The 21,584-nt window shown below is 44.6% G+C and overlaps 1 protein-coding gene across 4 annotated transcripts in view; it reads left to right on the forward strand.

Annotated features, from left to right (window-relative positions):
• Positions 1-662: 662 nt before the first annotated feature.
• Positions 663-21,584, forward strand: part of HIC2 (HIC ZBTB transcriptional repressor 2) — a 75,779-nt gene continuing 54,857 nt past the window's right edge. For 3 of the 4 annotated variants that reach the window (XM_055706219.1, XM_055706224.1, XM_055706234.1), the window contains exon 1: positions 663-1,071. The gene's annotated coding sequence lies outside the window, so the exon portion shown is untranslated. The remainder of the gene's footprint in view (positions 1,072-21,584) is intronic. The other variant, XM_055706212.1, reaches the window with a different exon arrangement.

Here is a 21,584-nt window from a genome sequence, read left to right on the forward strand (position 1 = left end):
GATGATATCAATTCACTTAACATTGTACAAAATAATAGCTTGAGCTTGCAGGCTGTGCACATGCTTAGTATAAGCATCTGGATAGTCCTTGCTTGCTCAGTGTGATTACTGATGTGCTTAAAGTCAAGCAGGCATGAAAGTCTTTGCAGAACCAGGGATGCAAAACACAAGTAACTTTTCCCTTCAATATACCTCCAATAGGTAAACAACTAAAAAAAAGAGCACAAAACAAAAGTTCAGATTTCTACAGGTTCTGTGGGCGCAAAGGCCATGTCTTCATCTGTGCCTTGGATGGTGCAAAACGCACTGTCAGTCCTTAACAAATGGACACGAGTGATAAAAAGCTAATATGCAAATTGCATTACATGTGAGGATGTTTCCTTGACTTCTGTATAAAGCTCATTTCAGACTCTAATACATGTACAAGCTATAATCCATATAATTTCTCTTAACACACTTGAGACCTCATCAGGGATGGGAGAAATAATCTTAACAAATGCCTTTTTCATTGCTCGCAACCTGAGAGGGAGCAGCAGTATTTGGGTCGCCGGGAGGTAGTGGTCGGGCTCCGGGCTGGCTTTCGGGGTGTGAGTGGCAGGGAAGGGGGGGCGGGCTGGGGTGGGGGAAGCCCTGGTCCCTCGGTGGGAATGACCCGGCTCCCCGTCCCTCTCCCAGCCCCGCCGCGGCAACATTTATTGCAAAAGCAGGAAATTGCTTATTACTAACTAGCTGGCAAGGGAGCGGGAGCCGATGCTGTTCCACACTGGCACAGCACTTGCTTTGCTGCTGCTTTCCCTGCCTCTCCTTGTTCCGCTCTTTCTTCTTCTTCTTCCCCCTCTTTCTCTCCTCTCTCCCTCGCTCTCTCCTCTCCTTTTTTTCATTTTGGCTTCTATTCAAATGTGGGTCAGGGGTGAGCGGCTCCCAACGTCACAAGCTTGCAAGATGGCGCTGGGAGGAAGGCTGTGAGATGAGGAACAGGCTGGTATAAACCGAGAGGACAGGAGAGGGAGAGGAGGAGGAGGAGGAGAGGGGAAGGGGAAGAAAAGCTGCTGCTCCAGATGCAATAAGAAGGTAACGCGGAGCGGGGCGCGGGTGGGGGCGCGGGGCCGCGCGTCCCGCTCGGGCGGCCGGGCGCTGCCGGGCTCCGCGGTGCAGCCCAGCCCCACTCCCCCGCTCTTTATTTGCAGCCCCGGTTATTTGCCCATCTGCAAGGGTCCACTCGGGAGAGTCGCCGGGGTGGCGGGGGTGTCCCCTTGTTTCCTGCCCTGCAGCAGCCGTGCCCGGCACCGGCGGTAGTTCCATTGGAAAAAATAGAGATCATTTGCTTTTCCCTCTTGCCCCCCTCTCTGCGTGCCCCGGGCCCCCTCCCCTCGCTCTCCCGGCGCGCTGCCCCGTTGCTTTCGGGGCCGGGGCGTGCGTACGGTGTATTCGCTACCGTGCCTGTCTGGTGATTGCAAACGTCGGTTATTTGGGTGAAGCGGCTGGAAACTTTCCCCCTCCTCCCGTGCCATTTGTGTGTGCATGTGTGCGTGTGTGTGTGTGCGCGCACGGGTGTGCGCTGCCCCTTCCCCGGCGGCGGGGGGATCGGGGCGGGGGGCCGCAGCTGCTGCCCGCCGGGGCCGGCCGGCGTGGGGGTGACCGGCGGGGCGGGTGGACAGCCCTGGAGCAGGAGCCTTCTCCCCATCCCCGCTCGCCCCCTGCAAGTGAGCTGTATTTTATTTTGGGTTTTTTTTTGTGGTTTTTATTTAATTCTCTCCAAAGGAGGGAGCGGAGCCTCGGGGTGCCGGGGGCGTGTTTGTGCTGGGGATCCGGCCGCATTGTGGAGGAGAGGGCAGGGAAGGGGCTCCCGGGACTCGCATCGCCTCCTTCCCCCCCGCAGTCCATCCGCGGGGCTGCAAGGCGACGAGCCAGGCCGGCATCCCCCAAACCCCAGCGCCGGCCCCTGCCCCAACGAGCATCCCCTGCCCTACCGGGACCGCGGTGAACTTTTGCCCCGGCTCCCCCCTTCCCCGCCGCCCCCCTCGGCCGTTCGGGATCGCGGAGGGAAAGACCCGCCGGCTCCGCTCGCTCTGCTCGTCCCTGCGGGTCTCTGGCTTTTGTTACGGCTCCGTCTCGGACGCCACGGACGGAGCGCAGATCGCGCACCCTCCCGCGGCCGGGGGCTCCAGGACCCTGCCCGCCCGGCTTTGTGCCCCCGGAGGAAACGCGCGGTTCCCCGGCCCCGCCGGCCAGGCGCAGAGCTGTCCACCCGGTTTTAAAAAAAAATTATTGTAAGTCCAGGCTGGCAATATTGTTGCCGAGGCTCGTAACATTGTAATTCAGGGAGGCTGGAGGGCCGGTCGCTGCCCGCGGCTGCCCGGTCCCGGGCGAACGGCGCCGCGGGGCCGGGCCGGGCTCCCATCGCCAGGCGCGCGGGTGCCGGTGCCAGCTCGGCGGCGCGGGCAGCCGGGCTTTTTTGTTTTTCTGCTTGCATTTAAAAGCCAAGCCGAGCCGGCGGGGGGGTGGGGGCGGGGGGAGGCTGTGTGCGCGGCCCCCTGCGCCGTGCGCGGCCCCCTGCGGCGAGCGCGACCCGCGGAGCCCCTGCGGTGCCCGCAGCGCCCTGCCCGCTCCCCGCCCGCTCCCGGCCCCTTTTGTATGGGGCGAGGGCCGGCGGGAGAAGTCAATTATTGACTTGTGCTCGCAGCGGTCCCAGGTGGAAGCGGGCACGGCAGCCCCCGGCGCGCCCCCCGCGCCCCCCGTTATCGCGGCCGCCAGCCGCGCTCCTCCCGGGCGGCCGCCGGCCACCGCGCCCGGCCCCGCCGCCGCCCGCCGCTGCTCCCCCCGCTCGGGCCGGCGCTATTTACACACGGGGATTTGGGGGCTCGAAACTTTCTGCGGTGAAATCCGCAGCCTTTGGAAACTCGGGCTGCCTCGACGCTTCGGGAGGCGGGTAACTGGGCGTTCAGCATCTGCGAGCGGGGCGGATGTGTGCCTTTACATCGAATTAATGAATTATATATGCAACCGAGTGTTTCAGCAGACGGTTACCGAAATCGCCCCGGATGTTACTTAGCTGTTAGAATAAATCTGAGAGAGCAGCCAGAAACCAGTTAAGAGCAGCATCAAAATTACATTCTGCTAATAAACTGTCCTTTGACCAAAACTGGTTTAAATTTATTGCGGAATGCTGTTTATATTTGAATGGCTCCCATGTTTTTCCACAAATTAAAGGGGAAAACAATATGCAATAGTCACTTTCATTGGAAAATGTCAGAACTATGAGCAGATGTTTGCTGTGCTTGATAAATACAGCGCATAAACAACTAGTATTTCAAGATGACTTATTACTATTTTTTTATGACTTAGAACTATTGTATGTATATACTACAGCAGCTCTGGAGAGAAAGCTGTAAATGACTCCTTAGGATTTCACAGCAAATCTACATGGGCAAAATGACATATGGAAAGAAAATTGACTTATTTCCACAACTGCAAGTGGCCTCCTTTTTGCGCCTTTTCATTAGCAATCTAATCCTAAAAGCATTAGGAGCAATTATTTGCAGTGGTGCCTGACATTCTAGGTCTAATTATTTAAATCAGTTTAACTTTTGATGGTTGACCCATTAGGTCAGATCCGTGTGCCTTTTGTTATATTTATTTAAAAAAAAAAAAAAAAAAAAGAGGGGAGAGGGGGTCTTCAAACTTGCCACCTGCTACTGACATATCATTTTAGCTCTGGAGGAGATCAGCATTAAGAATAAGCAACCTCTTACATTTGTTACTTTCCATTCAAACATGGGTAAGGAAACCCCGTGCAAGACACTTGCCTTGCTTTTTTGCGTCTAAAATCCATTGCTTAATCGCTGCAGACTTGCGTGGCTGTGAGGGTGTGAGCAGGAGGAATGGGAGAATCCGAAGGTACAGCAGATTTTTCTTATGTCATGCTTCCTAATCTATGTGAAATGCAGACGAGATGCACATACATAAAAGGGATGGTTTTTCAGTGTTTGGAGGAGAAGCTTCTTCCAAGAATCTGGGAGAGCTCTAAATCTTTAATGCATAAAGAAATAGCTCATGTTAGTATTCACATACGTTGCTGGGCGGAATGACTTATGGATGTGTAGATAGTAATAAGTATCACAAGATGCTTGAAGCACTTGGTATCACGTGATACATGGTAGTGTCAGTGCTGAATTGTTTGGCAGAAGCCAATGTGTGACAAGGGAGGGGGGAGAAAGGAGAGAAAGAGAAGGTGAGAGGCCTTATTCCAGGAGGGTACATGTTCAATTTATTTTGATTAATCATTTAAAACAGCTAGAACACAATCTAATGCTAATCAGTTTGGCTGTGTAATGGATTGAAACTCCCTAAAACAGCCACCACAGCTCAAAATTGGTGGCACAACATGAAATTTGAAGTTGTGAACAGCAGATCTTGCAATGAGAGTTCTCGTTTTCTAGCATCTTTACAGTCCACAGTAATTAAGAACTGTCAAGCGTAAACTGTATGTTTGCATTCCTTTGACCTTGTGTAGAAAACAGTACATGGCTATTCTCTGAGCTCTCGCTACCTTCTTTGCTGATAGATGTAGGGAAACTGGATGATGTTTGAAAACCGAGGTGCATTTGCCTTCATATTAGAACTTTGTGCTGATGGCAGCATTTAACCTTCTCATCCAGTCTGATGAACACACCATAGCTGGATAGGCAGAGGTATTGGTATGATGAGGTTGTCATGTTTTCTCTACAGAGAACCACACTTCCCATGCCCTAACCAAATCTGACTGAAAAAGTGTACGGATGAAACTGCAGTTTCTGACAACATCCGGGGAAGAACATTGCCACAAAGCATCATTTCAGTGCAGCAGCAAATGTGGTCTTGGAGTGGGAGAAAGCAGAATCACATTTGTGACATAGCCATTATATTGGCTGTATTGTGACAGGCAAAGCTCAATGGGAAAGGGGACCATTTCAGCATCAGCAGACATGCCTACCCTGCTGGGCTTGGAGAAAAATTAACAGAGCTCAGCTGTGGGGCTGCAACAACAGAGCGTTGACCCAACCATAAGCAGGAGAATATCTTTTAAAAAATAAAGATGACTTCTCCTTTGGTTTGGTGTGGATTGAACACCAGTGATTAAACCACTAGGGCTGCTTAAATTGGTTTTTATCTCGCTGTACTATTGGGAGCAAGGACAATGCATTGCGATAGAGGTTTCACTCTGCTGTGCAGTAGCTCATTGGCAAAGCAACTGCATCAGTTTGTTTAGGTCTTTTTTAATCAGCGGTGACAGTGTGCTTACTTCTCTCAAAAGCAGCAGAAACAATGTAAAAAACCCCCACCATTCCTGAGAATTGTATTTTCTCGTTCAGTTAGCATCTCCAGGTTCTAACAGGATGCCAGTTTGAGCTGGGTTTCTTTCCTTGAAGCGTACGCGTATTACAAGCTAGCTGTCCAAACTTGTAAGTTACTCACGCTTCTTGTTTGTAATTCCTGGAAAGAAAATTCACCCTGCAGTGCTGGCTCCCACAAACAAGGAAGAAATGAAACAGTGAGGTCAGTCCTGAATTTTAAGCTGATATAAAATGGGTTGTAACAATAGCTGTAAGGAGGAGACTACAACAGTGCAATAGCTGTACCTGCTGTAAGTGACAGGTGGGAGAAATTTTGTTCTTTTTCATATGTGTTTGGATGATGGCCCAGTGCTGGCCACAAACTGCAATCCAGGATTAATCCTCGCATAGTGTTTTCTTTCTATATATCAGATTTCTCATTTTGTTAATAAGCACAGTCTAGCATGCACTTCAAGTCAGCTGTTCTGGAGTGGAAGCAACAGGGTTTTGCATTATTGAAATGATGGCTCTCATGCTTTCCTAGAGCCCGTATTGTTTGACCAGGGCAGGGTGGAGGATGATCCTAGTAATCACAAATCCTAAACAGGGATTCTAGTTACTGATTTTACTTGATGGAAAGGGGTGGGGAATCTAGTTTATCCAGGATTACATATGTAATCACATTTTCTGATGTGCATACTGTGGATTTGAAGGGGCTAAAGAGCGATCTTTTAAACTGAAAACCTCAAGCAGGCGTTTGGGAATAGACCTACTGTGGGAAACTTCCTTCAGCATTGGACCTCTTGCTAATGTAGAAGAGACAAACTGCTGAGGTCTCCTGCAGAAAGTGTGGAAGATGTGTGCACTGCCAGCTAAGTTCAAGAGGAAGGGTCCTAGTATACAGCTGGCAATAAGAACAGTTTAGAGAAATGCAGGGAGTTTTCTGTTCACAACTTTCACCAGGGGCTGCTCCCCCAGTAAAAATGGCCCTGAAAACAGGGTGTACTTCTTGCTTCTGTTGCTAAATGTTCTGAGAGATCTATGTAGGAACTAGGAACAACTCCCTCTTGTTCTTCCAGCTTTAGATACTGGATGGAAAAACTTGCCAACATTGTCCTTGCCCAGGTTCTGGATGGGAGGTAGAAAGCATTTCGTGTCAGTACACTGGCCTGAGGCATTTGCTGTCCTTCAGGCTCTTGGGTGAAGGAAGAGGGGGTAGCTTTCAAGAATATATCCGTTTGCCCTATCTGCTCCCTTCCCCCACTAAACCAAACACTATGCAAGATAAAATTGTCTTCAAATCAGTCTTTTGCTATGACTTTTTAAAAAGAGATACATGACAGATTGACTGGGGAAGAGGCCTCATATGGTAAACAACCTTACTCTGCTCTTCATGCTGGGCTAGTCCCATTCATTCCTGGACTGGTTTAAGATGACAGGGGTGTACAGCAGATTCCTTCCCCTAAATGTGTGCTCATTTCCCGTTGTATAAAGAACCATTCAGTGCGTGGATTCAGTTTTCCAGGAGCCACATAAAGACACTGCCATGTAGGACTCCGCTTACTGCATTTCCATCTGCTGTCAAGATGCCACCAGCCAGTTTGACAGTTTGGAAATCTTTTCTCTTGTTCGATAAAGAACAGAATAGAGTAATTTGCATTGCCAATTTTAGCTGAGAATTTAAATCAGCCGACAAGAAACCTTGTTTTAAAGCTTGCTTGTTTGTCTGTGTGGTAGTTAGTCTCCAGTGGAAAGACTGGATCTCACTGGTTTATACCTATTAAAACATGTTGACGTGCAACCAAAAATTACATTGAAGTAGATTGGGTATTATTTTCTGTTAAGCAGGAGGACAGAGTTTAACACATTCAAGCTATGATTTAACATGCCATTCAGAAACAAAATTAATTTACTATGTTATTGTTTCTGATAAATGTATCAAGCAACTTCTTACATAGCATTAAATTCAATGAAATGCTAAACCCAAGTATTTTGAAGTGCTAAATAAAAATATTTGGAAAACATTTTCTTATCAAAATACTTTCTGATGACCTCCTGAGGTCCCTTCCTATGTGACTTATTTTGTGATTCTTATTCAGCTCCATTTTAAATGCAAAGCAAAGGAAGTGTTCTTTGATCAAAAGGGAATTAATTATTCTCTAATTATGCTGCTCTTATGAGTTCAGAACTAGCAGATATTAGTCTCTAACACCTAGTGTTAATTTGGAGGGAAGTAAGCTTTCCTGCCCTTCTGCCCCTCCTCAAATCTCAGTTGCTTTCTGCAGTCTGAAAGAACTAGTTTTTGAACTAAAATGGAAAAAACCTATCCTCTCTGTCCCTTTGCAAGAGGCTACTGATGCGAAAGGTTAGTTAACTGCCCAGGATTGGATGAAACAATAAAGAAGTGGCTTTCTCTGTTCAGGGATTGACTTTCCTCAAAACTTCACTAGAAACACACACAATCGAAGACCGACCTTTTTTAAACAAGACCTATTTAAAAGAAGGTTTGAAATTATGCCAGTGTGCAGTAAGACTTGAATTTGTGCTGTTTTTATTTAATGTTGTTTCCCCTACCCCTGGAAGGGTAAGGTGCTTTGTTATTCCTAGTTTCTGTTTACCCTTATAAAGTATTCAGAATGATCCTCATGTGGAACTTTTTATATCAAACTTCTTGAGTCCTTGAAAAAGGCTCTTTGTTCATTTTCTAGTCAGTTCAAATGCTCTTTGATAATGTGATATTAGTGACATGATTATGACCAGTCTTCAAAGAAAAATGTGGATGTCCTTCTAGGCAGAAAGAATATTTACCAAAGTTGTAAATGGCAGGGGATCCACTGAAAAATAAAATGTGCGTGCACATCTGTGAAGTGTACATAGCCAGAACTGTAGTACCAAAATGCTGAATAAAAGGAATTTTGGCATGAGAGTGAGAGTTGTCTCGTAATTCCTCAGATGTCAGCAGACTGACATTTGGCTGAGCATGTTTTAAAAGTAATGTAACTTACAACTTGAAAAGTTTTACCCAGAAAATTTGGTTATAAACACTTACTGTTAGGAATTGGTGCAATGTTTGGATATATACACACATTTAATTCTTCTGGGTGAGCTTGTGGTCTAGGGAACTCTGCGTTCAGTTTCTATCACTGATTTAAATTTTCCATGCTATGCTCATGAAGGAAGTTAAGCAACTTAAGTTTTCTTCATCTTTAAAGTATGGAGAAGACAATGTCCTTGGTTTGCCTTGTATATTTATCTTATAAATGCTCATCATGTTTAAAAGTTTGCACAATGGGACCCTGACCTTACCAAGGGACTGTAAATGCTGTCATCATACACATACTTCTAATAAAGCTTCGAAATGGTAAAGTCACCAAAGGACTAACACTTTAGTATTATGCAAAACCCACGGGGGGGGGGGAGGAAGAATAGAGAAGATTGCCTTCCAGTCCTTCAGAAATGTTACATTTCTTAGTCTCCACTGTACTTTATCAAACAAGGCTCTCGAAATTGTAATGCAAATTGAAATATGCACGGTATAAAAATTACTCACTTTTTGCTACAGCATTGAAAATATTAATTGAAAATATTAATGAGACTATATTCCCCTGCAGTGAACACTGGGGTTTTTTTGAAGGTCTGTTTTGGACTGCTAGGCTCTTCCTGGGAATAAATAAATTCCTCTAAATAATCCCTTTCAGGATGTGCAGAGCAGCAGCTTGTATTTTTTTGTCTTTCCTCCCTGGGCTGCATGGTACAGTGCCAGCGTACCGCATGACGCAACAGTCTTGGAAATTCTTGGAAAAGCACTTCCGTTTGCTCTAGGTAAAAAATTGTGTTGGCAGCAAAACCGACTCTGCTGTTTACAAGCTGGCAGCATTCTTAAGTGAACTCCAAGAAAAGTAGTTTAATGTATGCGGTTCTGCATATCCATCCAAGATGCAGAGGTGTTTGAGACTGCTGGCCTGTTATTATGGGTGGTGCCCCTGGAGAAGGAATGCCTTGAGTATTTCCCCAAGTGTGGACCTCTTTTTAGTAGTTACGGTCAGCTGGTTTATCCCAGTTGCACTGGGTCTCCCAGTTCCTGGCTGCTACCTGTAAGCGGTGGGTTTAATTGCTGTAGTGCTACTTCTTAGCTCCTGAATGAGGGAAAAAGGGATCTGAGTGAGGAGAGAGGACTATAAGCCATTATCTTCATTCTGGCAATCTCCGTTTCGGTGGTAAAACAAGAAGTTGAGTATAAGAATTTGTTTGCCGCTGATTTGTTGTTTGATTCTGGAAAAATAGTTTAATCTGTCTGTACCCTTCTATCTCTACCTGTGTGAGGGCATGATATTTTGAAGATGAGCTGAATTCCCATTAGCATTTAATGAACAGTAAACAGCAGCAGTAGCCACTATTATCTAATATTTCACCCTGTTAATTGTGCTAGAGGATTTTAAGTGGAATGCTGTACTAATAATTCAGTATTTTGTACGTGGAACCAAATGCTGAGAAAACTAGTACATTTGATAGTGCTGCAGTATTGGAAATCGTGCTGTTATTTAAAAGCTGCATGGAGATGTAACTAACAACAGGGGACAGTCATGGAAGGAAAAAACATTTTAAGGGTTCTGCTGGGACAGTGATCACTGGAGTATGGAATTAAAATATTTGCCTATCCAGCAAAGAGATCTTTTCCACCCAGGGATCTCAAAATGCTTTCATTATTAGTAATCTGTGATTTATAGCTGTCTCTGGCATCTGCATGTAACCTTTGTTGAGATGTTTATATGACTTTCCGAAAGCTGCACAAGGGTTCTTCCCTAACAGAACAGAAGCCATGGTCATAGCCAGACAAACCAGCTTCCACTCCCAGTAGACGCAAATGACTGATTAAGCACCCCAGTTTCTCTCCTTCACTTGTAATAAATAAACAAAATCTCCCTCTCCCTTCCAAATTTTGAGAGTTCATATGAAGTGGGACGTGGGCTACACGATGCCAGCTGTACCATTTCAAAAGACTTATCAGTAGTTTTCTACTTAATACCCAGAGCATCTAATACCACATGCCAGAGGCTTGGGATGTTCCTCATCCATGAACTGGTTGGACAAGAAAGGGGGAAAGGAGTCCAGGTGAGTCCAAGCAAGTTTCCATGTGCATTTACTCTGACATTATTCAGAATATTTGCCTATTTGTGCTTGCTTCCTCCGTGGTTACACATGAACCCATGCTACCTCTGTGTTTGTGTAAAACAGCTTGGGTTGTACCCTCACTGGAAAGCAAAAAAATCAACCCCAAACCACCCCAAAGCACCCCCTCTAAACCTGCCTGGAGCAAAAGCAAAGCTCATCCCCTTTGGAGGTGGAGGGGAAGCTGCTTCATTACAATGGCTCTGACCATCAGAAGTGGTGAGTGGGAGGGTATCTGACAGCGTTAGCTCTGTAGATTGACTGGCTGGGGTCACGTTTTTGTAAGTGAGAAGGTAGCAGCTGTCCTTTATGGCATGCAGGATGCAGCGTTTCAGGGGAACTTGCAGATTTTTTTTCCATAAGAACTGCTCCATGCTGTGCCATGCTGCTGTCCCACCCCTCCCTCTCCTGTGCCTTGGGAGGGGGAAGGGGCCGGGTGCCCATCAGGAATGCTTGCACTGGCATGGGGAAAGCAAGGCTGCCTCTGCTAAACTTACACATTACTGGAGACTAATTAGTCACGCTTATTGCTTTAATTTTGTTTTGAGTTCCCAGTTTTTTAAATCTTCAAGGAAGAAAGGATGGCACATCTTGAGTGAAGTCAGTGTAATGCCAGGGTGTGGTATTTCCATAATTCAGTGACTGTCTTACTATTTTTTAACAAAATGCTTGAAATTAAAGAAGCGGAGAGGTAGTATGAACATGGTGGTTTTGCAATAAAATAAAAAAACGAACAGCGCAAACTGGCTGTTGGTCAGATCACAGTCTTCAGGGGAAACTGTCTCTAATAGATGTCATTGTAAGGGTAATGCTGCACTTGGCACCAAAAATTAGATTTAATGCCATAAATGGAGATAAAGCACATTGCAGCTGACAATATACTTCCAGACCATGTCCCTGGCTAAGGAGCTTGCAATGCAAGGCACAAATAGGTGCAGTACAGATAACTGACTGGGGGGGGGGTCAGATTCTGCAAATGCTTACTCAGGCATTTTGCTTGAACTCGGTGTGACTGCTGGAGCAAGAGCTTGCACAATCTGGCCTGAGGAGTGGGGCTGGAGTCTTATAGTTGTTGGGTAAAAGAGAACTGCTTGGGGGTTTTATTTATTTTTCAAGTGCCTGGTGAGGCAGGGTTTAAGTAAAAGCCCACTTCCGACCCTGACTTGCATGCCTGTTTATTTGCTGTAATCACCTGTAACCTAGAATTGCAAAACTCCTGTGGATACACTAGTGGTGTCTTTGTAAAGTTTCCCTAGCAAAAATTCAACTGGATTTTAAAAGTACATGCTTCTTTCAAAACGCTTAGCTATTAAGTTCAGTCCTGCCAGCCTGGTGGGCTGAGAACATTTTGGAAAAGGTCAGAGGGCCACATTGAATACTGTGGGTCCAATTTCCCAGGCTGATTTGTTGCCTGAACTCTTTGAAGGCAGCGGAGCACCTGCACATCCCCTTCTGGGGATTCCCTTAAAATGTGGGGAAGCCTCCAACAGGTGTGTGAAGCTGGCATGGCCTTGGCCCAAGGTGGGGAGAGGTGTGGCTGGGACACGTCTGAACCTGCGCTTGGGCTGGAGCAGGGAATCAAAGCGGCTGTATGTGGTGGCAGTTCCAAGCTCTCATTCCCCTGAGCGTAGGGAAGGGATGCTAACCTTCACCAGGCAGATTTCAGTAAGCTGTTCCCCACTTTTCTGCAGCCTGTCAGGAAGTGGGCAGCGGGCAAGGGAGTTGCAGCTGCCTGTCCCCCCCCTCCGAGAGGCAGCGGGCTGGCTGCCAGGGCAGATGCTGACTAATTGTATCAGGAAAGAAGTGGGAGGCAATAGAGCTGATTCAGATCCCTCGTTTAAAAATCCTGAGTGAATGCCTGATTAATGTATTTTCTTCTCAGATTCATTCGCTTTGAGGTCACAGCTCAGAGGCTCAGGAGAAAACAGGCAAGACATTGCGAGTCTCACAGGATGTGTGTCACACGCTCACTGCCTAGGTGCTCTCCCTGTAAAAGGCTTTGCCAAAGTGAAGTCCCAGACTGCAGTACTGCCGTGTCGGAGAAGGCTCTGGCTGGGATACCTGCTTGGGCAGGGAGCTGAATCTTTCTTTTTCTTAAGAGGCAGTTGGTCGGCTGGCATTAAAAAGTTATTTCTTCTGACGGGTCATTGGATCTTCTTCATAACACCTTTCTGGCTTATTTTAAAAACTTAATGTTTAAGAGAGAAACAAATAATTTATTTTGCTTTCATTGAAAAGAGTGTAAGCACTTCATCTGAGTAGGAAAGAAAAGCACCATTATTCATATGAAGTCAGTCTCTGCAGTGAATGACTGAACAAAAAAAGTCTGACTGGAAGAGTACATCAATTCTACTGAGGGCAACAGGCTTTTAGTTCTGTTCATCCCCAGAAGTCTTAAGAGAAAAATATGGTTTAACCCTCCTGCTTCTTGTCAGAGGATTTAGCAGAAAGAAATCTACCTCCTTCCCAATCTAGGTTTTAGAATGTATTTGCTCCTTAAGAACAAGTCAGCACAGTAATCCTCTTTCATGTTAACCGCTATGAAATATGGTGTTAACTTTTTAGCCTTATAGTGGCAGGAAATGGGATTTAAGATTTTTTCCTTGAGTACAGAAGAGTTTAGGAGCAGGATTAAAAAAAAAATATTCCTTACCATCCTCTGTCTGAGTCTATTTCCATAGACTAATCTTTCAGTTCATCTCATTTGTCTATTACGCAATTTGCTGTATGATTTTAACCATGATAGTTCTATAAATGCAAGTTGACACTTCAGATCCCTGTGCTGGCTTCAACTCTTAGTCCACAGTATCTGCTTATTTCGATTTATGCTTTGGTTGTCTAACCTGTTGGATTCTTTGCTTCCTCCAGAATCCCTAGTTGTGCACATATTTGCTTTTTCCAACAATTTCTACATATTTGCCGTATCACTGTAATCTCTTCATTCTCTGGGCTGTGCCTATTCCTATCTGTTTTCTCTGTCTCTCTCCACACAAACTTTGCACCATGTTTTGGGCTGTCCTTTGTAAATGAAACAGTAATTTCTTCATGGTAAGCTACTCCAGAACTTCAGAGAGTCACCAGATAGCCTAGGGTTACATCCATGCAAGTGGTGTAGCATCTGTTTGTGCATGAAGACTCTCTTTAAAATAAGATCCTGTGTTTCAAAACTCTCTGCAAACATCCTTCCTATTACAATATCTGGAGGCCACTTGGCACGATTTTTTTTTTTCTGATTTGTATGAAACTGGTATCCCAGTAAATAAGTATCATTGCAGATGCTTTTAGGGACAGGGAAAATGAGGAATGTTTGCTGTGACTAGCAGGAAAATCTTCTGGCTGTTCTACTGATGATGTCCTTCCACTTCCCTCAGTACACTTTTTAAAGTTCGATTAACTCTTCTGGAGCAGCAGAGTCATATGATAAAGTTCTAAGGAATATTGCAAAAGAGGCAAACTTGAATGTGTTGCTGCTTTGTCTTGCTAGATACCAGTGGTCAGATTGAAGCCTCTGGTTGTACAATTCCCATTTGTTCTTGACCTCAAACCTCCAGCCTATGTCAAAGTCTTGCTTTCCAGAACTGCATGCCCTTATGTCTAGGGCAAACTTGTGACTGAGGGAAGGTTTGATATCAAATGGTCTCAAATCCTATTGAAATCAGTAGGTTGAGGGTGCTCATTGCTAAAAGCAGGCTCAACAGCTAAGATGCAATGTGCAGATCAGATCCCTCCTGCAGCTGGCTTGCAGAGCCTTGGACAGAAGCAGTAGTCTTGTTCCCTGCCATGGACAGTCTTGAGCCTTCTCATTAAACTGATCATTATTTATTATATACACACACATGCACTCTTTCTCTACTTTAAATATATGTGAATAATACCAGACATGAGTGTTCCTGTGTGGAATAACTGAACTCAGTTACGTTTGGCATTCAGTCACAACAGGAAAAAATGGGTTTTGGTAGCTAGTGCTGAATAGCAGAGGCCAACTCTTCAAGTTTTTCCATTGCAAAAATGCTATGTCTGAATTTCTTAAATAGCGTGTGTCTATAATAGGCCCAGAGACATGACAGCACACGTGGAGCACATGAAGGGGAAGACACAGGACATGAATTTTTCTGCAGGTTTTAACAAAGCCAGAATTTTCCGTGCCCTCTCTGCTCTGCCACACAGAACAAAAGCCCCAGGGAGTTTGTTTCTAAAGTCACGTGAGAGCTGCCAGCAGAAAATGAAAGCCCCAAGGGTTTCTCCAGTCATTGAAGGGGCATCCATAGCCCATAAATGTGAAAATGCAACTGAGCTGCACTTTGAAAGTGAGAGGAGAGTGGCCTGGCACAGTCACTGGGGAGTCACTGAACAGTCAAGACTGACACAATATGGAACTCATGAACCTATGCTTAAACAAGTTATTTGTTTAACCAGTATGTGACTTACTGCATGCAGGTGGCTGTCGGGCCCCACATCCTGAATGTTCCTCTGCCACCTTCCCCATGTCTGTGCATCAGTCAGCTCCCCTTTGGGGACACTTGATGTGTGTGATGACACAAAGCCTGCCGGAAAATCCCAAACCCACGCTTTGTTTCAGACCTGGGCATATGGGATGCCTGGGATGAACAAGTAACATCAGTTTTCCTCTGCTGTCTTTTCAGAGGGACTGCCCACCTCTGAGTCTGGGGGCAAGGGTCTGTGCGAGGAGCGGCGTGAGTCTGCTCCTGGTTTTGTCTCCGTCATACAGATATGCAAGCCTTGTAAGTGAGTGATGTTGCTTCCGTCCGAGGCCTCAGCCTGCAGCTCACCCTGAACGAGTGGGGCAGAAAGTGCTGCAGGAGGCAGCTGCAGGGCAGCGTGGGCACTGCAGGGGTTCTTGTCCCAGCCCTCGGCTGTCTGAATCCATGGCAGGCAGAGCTGCTGCATGGCCACCGCCACTGTCACGGACAGTTGCACCTGATGCGTAGGAGTTACTTGGCACCTTGTGGATGTAGTTTCCCATTGATTTTTTGGTGGAATTGATTTATAGAGCTATTTAATGGAATTGATTCTTTTTACAACTTTTTTCCCCTCTTAAAGACCAATTGTTTTTCTTGAATGATGGCTACAGGTTTGTGTTTATGTATTAATATGCTCATGCACCCGCAGTCCTAACTGTGTTCTTTCTACTTGCACTGCAAAAGAAAGTCTCAATCTCAAATGCCATCTTAAATTTTAATATTATATTTGATGTATGACCTGGAATAAATTTAATGTGCTAGAACTTGCAAGACGAAATCCTAGTGGTGGGTATAACCACAAAGCAGTGTTCCATTAAGCCAAGGACTGTTGAGAATGTCTGTTGTGGTTGTGTCTGGGTTACAAGTGGCTCCCTTTGGTTTAGTGTAGGTGGATATTTTTATTCTGCCTGGCTTATGAACAAGGGGATGAAAATTCAGAATTTACCTACAAGAAGTTAAGACTGCTGAGTTTTCCTTTACAAGCCCATAGGTAGGAACCACATTTTTATCCTAAACCCAGTATTTTTATTGTACTTAATGTCTTTCATTGATTGCCGCTCCAAAGTAGCTTGTATTAAGAAAATATGATATTCTGTACCTGGAGGAATACTATGAGAAAATGTGGATATCATAATTCTCTGTTATTGTTTTGCACTTTGCAGGTCAGTTCTGTCAGTATGTTTAACTTGCAAATTTGTTTTGTGGTTTTGGCCTTCTTTCTTATTTCCTTCCTTTCTGTCTCTCGTCTTTCAAGAAGCACCAAAATAAATTTGGGCAGGATCCTAGCTCTGGGTGGGACTCCTGAGCAGATATTACGCCACCCAAATTTCCAGATCAGAGAGACTTAAACATGTGTGCTGAGGGCTTAGGATCCAACTAACAACTGCCTGTCAAGGTACAATGAAATAATCTCTGAAATAGCCAGCACCCAAGTCATACAAGTTATTAGTAATCCAAAAGTACCTCCTTGAATGGCAATGTGGAACAAACATCAACCATCATAGTTGTTCTGTGTGATCCCTGTGTGAAATTTAGCTAAGCAATTTGGCAGCTGTATGTAGTACTAACTGGAGCTTCCAAGTGGTGGTCTGATGCAGCCCTAAGCATAGTACATTTGGGTAAACTAGTTGTCACCAGAGAAGGGACAGAGATAGAGTCAGCACTAGTCACCATCCTATTTGAATAGAAAAGCTCTCAACTTCATGGCTGCTTATCAAAACTTCCACCCTTGGCCAGCTATAATCTGTAGCCATCTAAACACTGTTGAGAATCCAGCAGGGCCCCCTACTGTGCATTTAACTTATACTGTGAGTTTAACAGGATGGCCAAGAATAATATCATTAGTATGCTGAATGTGCAACTGCTAAAGAAGTGGGTTGTACATGTGAACAAAGCTTAGCAGGAAAACTGTAGATGGTATGTGCATGATGCAGAGCAGATAACAGCAGTTTATCCGGTTGTCTTGTATCTACAACTCTAAATCCCACATACCATTAATTTTGGAAAAGGACTCCAAATGTAAGCAAATTGCTCTGACCCAGATTTTAAACTGGTAAAGGAACTTGAATTCACATGCAAGACAATATGGGCCCTTTTGCAAAACATGGTATTTAAATGTGGCTTACTTAGAGAAGCTTCCAACAACAATCAATCTTCACCATGTGTCCCAGAAGACAGCAAAGACTTTATTCAGCATCTTAGTGATCCTAAATGGCAGTCTTTGAGAGGGAAAACTATATCATTACTTTGTAAATTAAACCTGCAGCAGTTGAATTATACTGTAGTTTTACAGAGGTGTTTTATATACCACAGCCACATTGTAAACTAGATTTTGTTTGCTTGGTATTATACCAGTGATTTGTAGCCTGTCTCTGACAGATGTGTGTGTCTCTCTCTAACCATCACATGCCCTAAGCAATTATGCAGAGTTAACAAAACCTAGAGAAGGCAACTGCTCTTATCTGTCTTGCCCCATGCCAAGTCTTTGCCTTCCAGTCTCTGCTGGGAAATAGTAGAAATTCCAGGCATTCTTTGGAAGGGAGAGGGTTAAGTTTAAAGAGAAGGGTATCTTGTCTTTCACCACTACTGGGGGTGGAAAGATTTTAACTGTGCCTGCTCCCTAGAGGTGCTTCGTTATGGGTGTGATGATATGGCCTTGGCATGTCCTTGTGGGGTAGGTTGGACATTAAGGATCTGTACTGCCAAGGTTCTTCCTTGTCATATGGACAGATTCTGGCATCGTGACTCTCAGGACATCAGAGAAAGCATTTACATGAGAACATGAGATTTCATAGTTGGTGTTACGTAAATTGGTCTACAGCAAAGTCTTTATATAAAAGCACTGTTTGGCTTAGGGACTGCAGAGCCCTAAGGCTGTCACTGGGCGCTGTACAAGCATAATCTCTTCCTGGAGAATGTCACAGTCTAAATGGACAGTATAGGCAAAAGGTGAGAAAGGAAGCAAGAGACATGACAAGATGCCAAGGTGATGTGACAGATGGAGAGAACTAGGAGGAGAACCTAAATTCCTTCAGTTCCAGTTCACTTTGCTACCAGAACAGACTACTATTATTACAGCAGTCTTTTTTTGCATCCTTACTCGTCCAATTAAATTAACTTTCCTTGCCTCAAGGACTGACACAGTCCCTGTACCGTCTTCTGGTGTATTTTAGCTATTCCAGAGAACTGGAACAACAAGCATGCAAACAAGTTACTGCACACTGACTGATCATTGCTTACTCTCTGTATGTGAGGCTTTAGCTCATGGCAGTGAAAGGTAACCAGATAAAACAGCTTTGTGCCCAGGACAAAGCCAGCCACACAAGTAGAAGTTGCTTCTGGATTTGCACAGCTATATGTCAGTCTAGCTAGTTCTGGAGATGCCTACCTTCTGTTTCGGTCTCTGGGTTCCTGGTGCTGTGCACAAAGGGGTGCAAGGTTAGGCAGTGCTAATGCCACATTAGTCTGCCCCAGCTCCATTTTGGGCGTGCATGTGCATCTTACCGGGACTGTGCCTGAGCTGTAGCTGGCTCTCCCATCGGGTCATAATGGTGTAAATTGTTCTTGACTGTGTATCTTAAAAAGAGCGATATCCAAGTCCAACTGGACTAAGTCTGACTTCTGGCCACCTGCCCTCAGAACACAGAATGGACCCTATTTTTATAAGTCTCCTTGAGATGAAATGGCATTAAGAAGAAACAAACACAACTTCTTACTGCCCTGTACTCTGCCTTAGCTCCAGAGGGAGGTTTTATCAGAAAGCTCCTGTGGTTGCTCACTCTAACGTTGCTAGTGATTCAAATTCCTTGCCAGGCGCCTGCCTTACTAAGAGTTTAAGGGCTTGCATTTCTGCAGTGCTTGGACTATGAAAGCTACGAAATGGAAATAAATAAATATTCCTGCTCCAGAAGATGGTAAACAGGACCAAACAGTTACTTACTCTTTGTGTGTTGCCTCGGTAAATTTAAAGACTTCCGTGTATTAAATGATGCAATAGAAAATTCCTTACAAAAAATAAAATGCCTGTAATCAGATAATGGTTGCTCTGGTGCTAGAGGTAACATGGCATTGAATATCTCTTGGTTTGGCTTCCACAGCTCAGGGGTGAGGGGAACTGGAATGGTGTTTACTGAGCCAATAAACTTCTCACTAAACATAATTCATGGGCTCTAGCTGGCTAATAACCAGGACCTCAATGCTCTAACAGTTGGCCCCATACATTTTAAAACAAAGCTTTATTTGAAGTGAAAACTTTAAGAAAAATAAACTTTAGGATTTAGTGGCCTCTAATATTATCCCCCTCCACAGGCCATGAGAGATCTCATAACTAGACTAGTGCATTTTTAAATATTTCTATTGCAGTCTGTCTGACCAATGCTAAAAGACCGTTTGCTCCAGAGATTGCCTCAGTATCATCTTTTGTTTGTTGTTTTCAAACTTACAGGAATCCATACACTTCTTTTAGAATAGCACTGTGCAGGGATCTTTTCCCCCATTTATGTTTAAAAGGAGTTTCTGCTGGCCATTTGAGTGCTCCAGGCAGTCAGCATTTCTTCAGCTATAAGAATAAGGTGAAGAGCTGAAACAAGGCTTACTTTCTTTAAGATGGGATTTTAAAACTTATTTCCATAACCTTTCTTACAGTCCTAGTTTTTCTCCAGAGAGGAGAGATCTTCATCTGAACAGGTTTATTTAAACACTTGCTAGATTATGTAGCAGGATTTCCCTTCCTCTCCTCATGAATGAAGACCTGTGCTTCTGCAGGTTCACTCAAGGAGTGCTCCTCCTCTGAGCACTACACAACTTAAGATTTGGATTGGTTTCAGATCCCCATCATTTCCCTGTGTGTAGAAGAGTATTCTTGTGTTCCGTGTTTATTTAGTTTCTCATGAATGAAATTTAAATTCTTAAGGAATCCCTAGCAATTCTCAGAAGGGTGTCGGTGAGTGGTGGTTCTGCCCTCTGGTGCACGTGCAATTCGTCCTGGCAACAAAGTAGTTCATTTTTAAGGACTGGGAATTGGTTAATTTAGATTTCTGCTAATGGTTTTACCTTCTCTGGGAGACCTTGCCACTTTGTGCTTCAGCTTCTTCCTTGGACAGATGATGAAGAAACAACGCCTGCCTGCCTCCTGTCAGATGCTTTGAAGTCTGTAGATGAAAGATACCATATGAATGCAAAGTACTTGCCAGTTAATGTCAGCAAGTCATTTTGCTTGTACCTTGATGGAAAAAGCTTTATTGTAGGCTTACAATGAATGGATCTGCATATGCACCAGTAGTTCTTCCCTTTTACTTAAGTCTTTTGTAGAATTATATTGACTACCTCTCAGAAAGATAGAGGGAGGTTAAATAACAAGCAATAAAAGATTATGAGAGGAAATTTCTTGTCATGTAATACCTTAAAGATAATACTTAGTAATATTTTGAAAAGGAAAGAAAATAATGGCTATGCACCCAGTCACAAGGAATTCCTGCTAAACACTGTCTCATTCTCTGTCTTTCAGGGATTGTTTTCTGATGCAGAGCTAAGCCTAGTTCCATCAATGCATAGAGAAGTTCTATTATTATACACTGATTTGATAAGATAATATAATTAGTGTCTTGGTCCATTGATGCAGACCTCTACTGTCCAAAAACAACATTAGGTTATTAAATCAATTCTTGTATTTGTTACAGTAATAAGTTAAAATAGCATTATTTAGATACCGCTTGTCTAAATTTAGATAAGTCATTCAACTGTATCCGTGTTCGCTTATCCACATTCTTCTTCTGCTTTTAAAAACCAAATTCATTAGGTAGGTGTAGGCTTTGGATTTCCTGGCTTTTATTGTTCGGTGTGGTGAGGTCTTCCCTGTCAGTTATTTGTGTCTTGTCTGTGTGGCTCTGCCTCCCCTGCAGCAGATGGGCAGTAAGGAAATGAGGGCTCCAGTGGATAAAAGCAGCATCAGCACCGGCAGCTGCTTTCAAGAGGGTATCCATGAAGCAGGTCACAAGTGAGATAGTGCCTGGGCAGCTCATTTGGACAGATATCTACTAGCAATTTCTGCTGACACGCAGACCGGGAGACCTGGAACTGAAGGCTGAATTGGCACAGAGCTGAAGTCAACAGAGAGAAGAATTTTTAGGTAGAAAGGCAGGTCTAAGTTTCCCGAGATTACAGTTGTTTTGAGGAGCCTGGGAGCCTTCTGGCTCCAGAGAAGGAAGAAAGAGACCTTGCCAGATGCCCATTTCAAGTATAAACAATATTCCAGGCCTTAGTTCACAGGCTGATAGAGGTATTTACTATTCTGGTGCAAGTGGGTTAACTTACTCAAAGGTTGCAGGAAACTGGTTTTATAGGTGAACTTTGATGTGTTTTGCTTCTTTTTTAGCTCTAGAGGCACAGATCCTACAGGACAATGACTGATTTAGCCTGATGCTGAGGGACTATTGCATCTAATGAGATCTGTTTTTTCTAAAATACTGCATTTTGTATTAACTTGGGCTGCAGACTGCAATCTGCTCTGTCCCCTGGTCTTCTAACACATTTACTTGCACGGGACCATCCTGCTTCTTGCATGCTGAGGACTTCCAGGGTGAGAGCCAAGCCCTGCTCAGCTTTGCTCCAAAATTCTGCAGTG

This window comes from Falco cherrug, chromosome 1 (genome assembly GCF_023634085.1).
Source record: "Falco cherrug isolate bFalChe1 chromosome 1, bFalChe1.pri, whole genome shotgun sequence".
Classification (NCBI taxonomy): Eukaryota; Metazoa; Chordata; class Aves; order Falconiformes; family Falconidae; genus Falco; species Falco cherrug.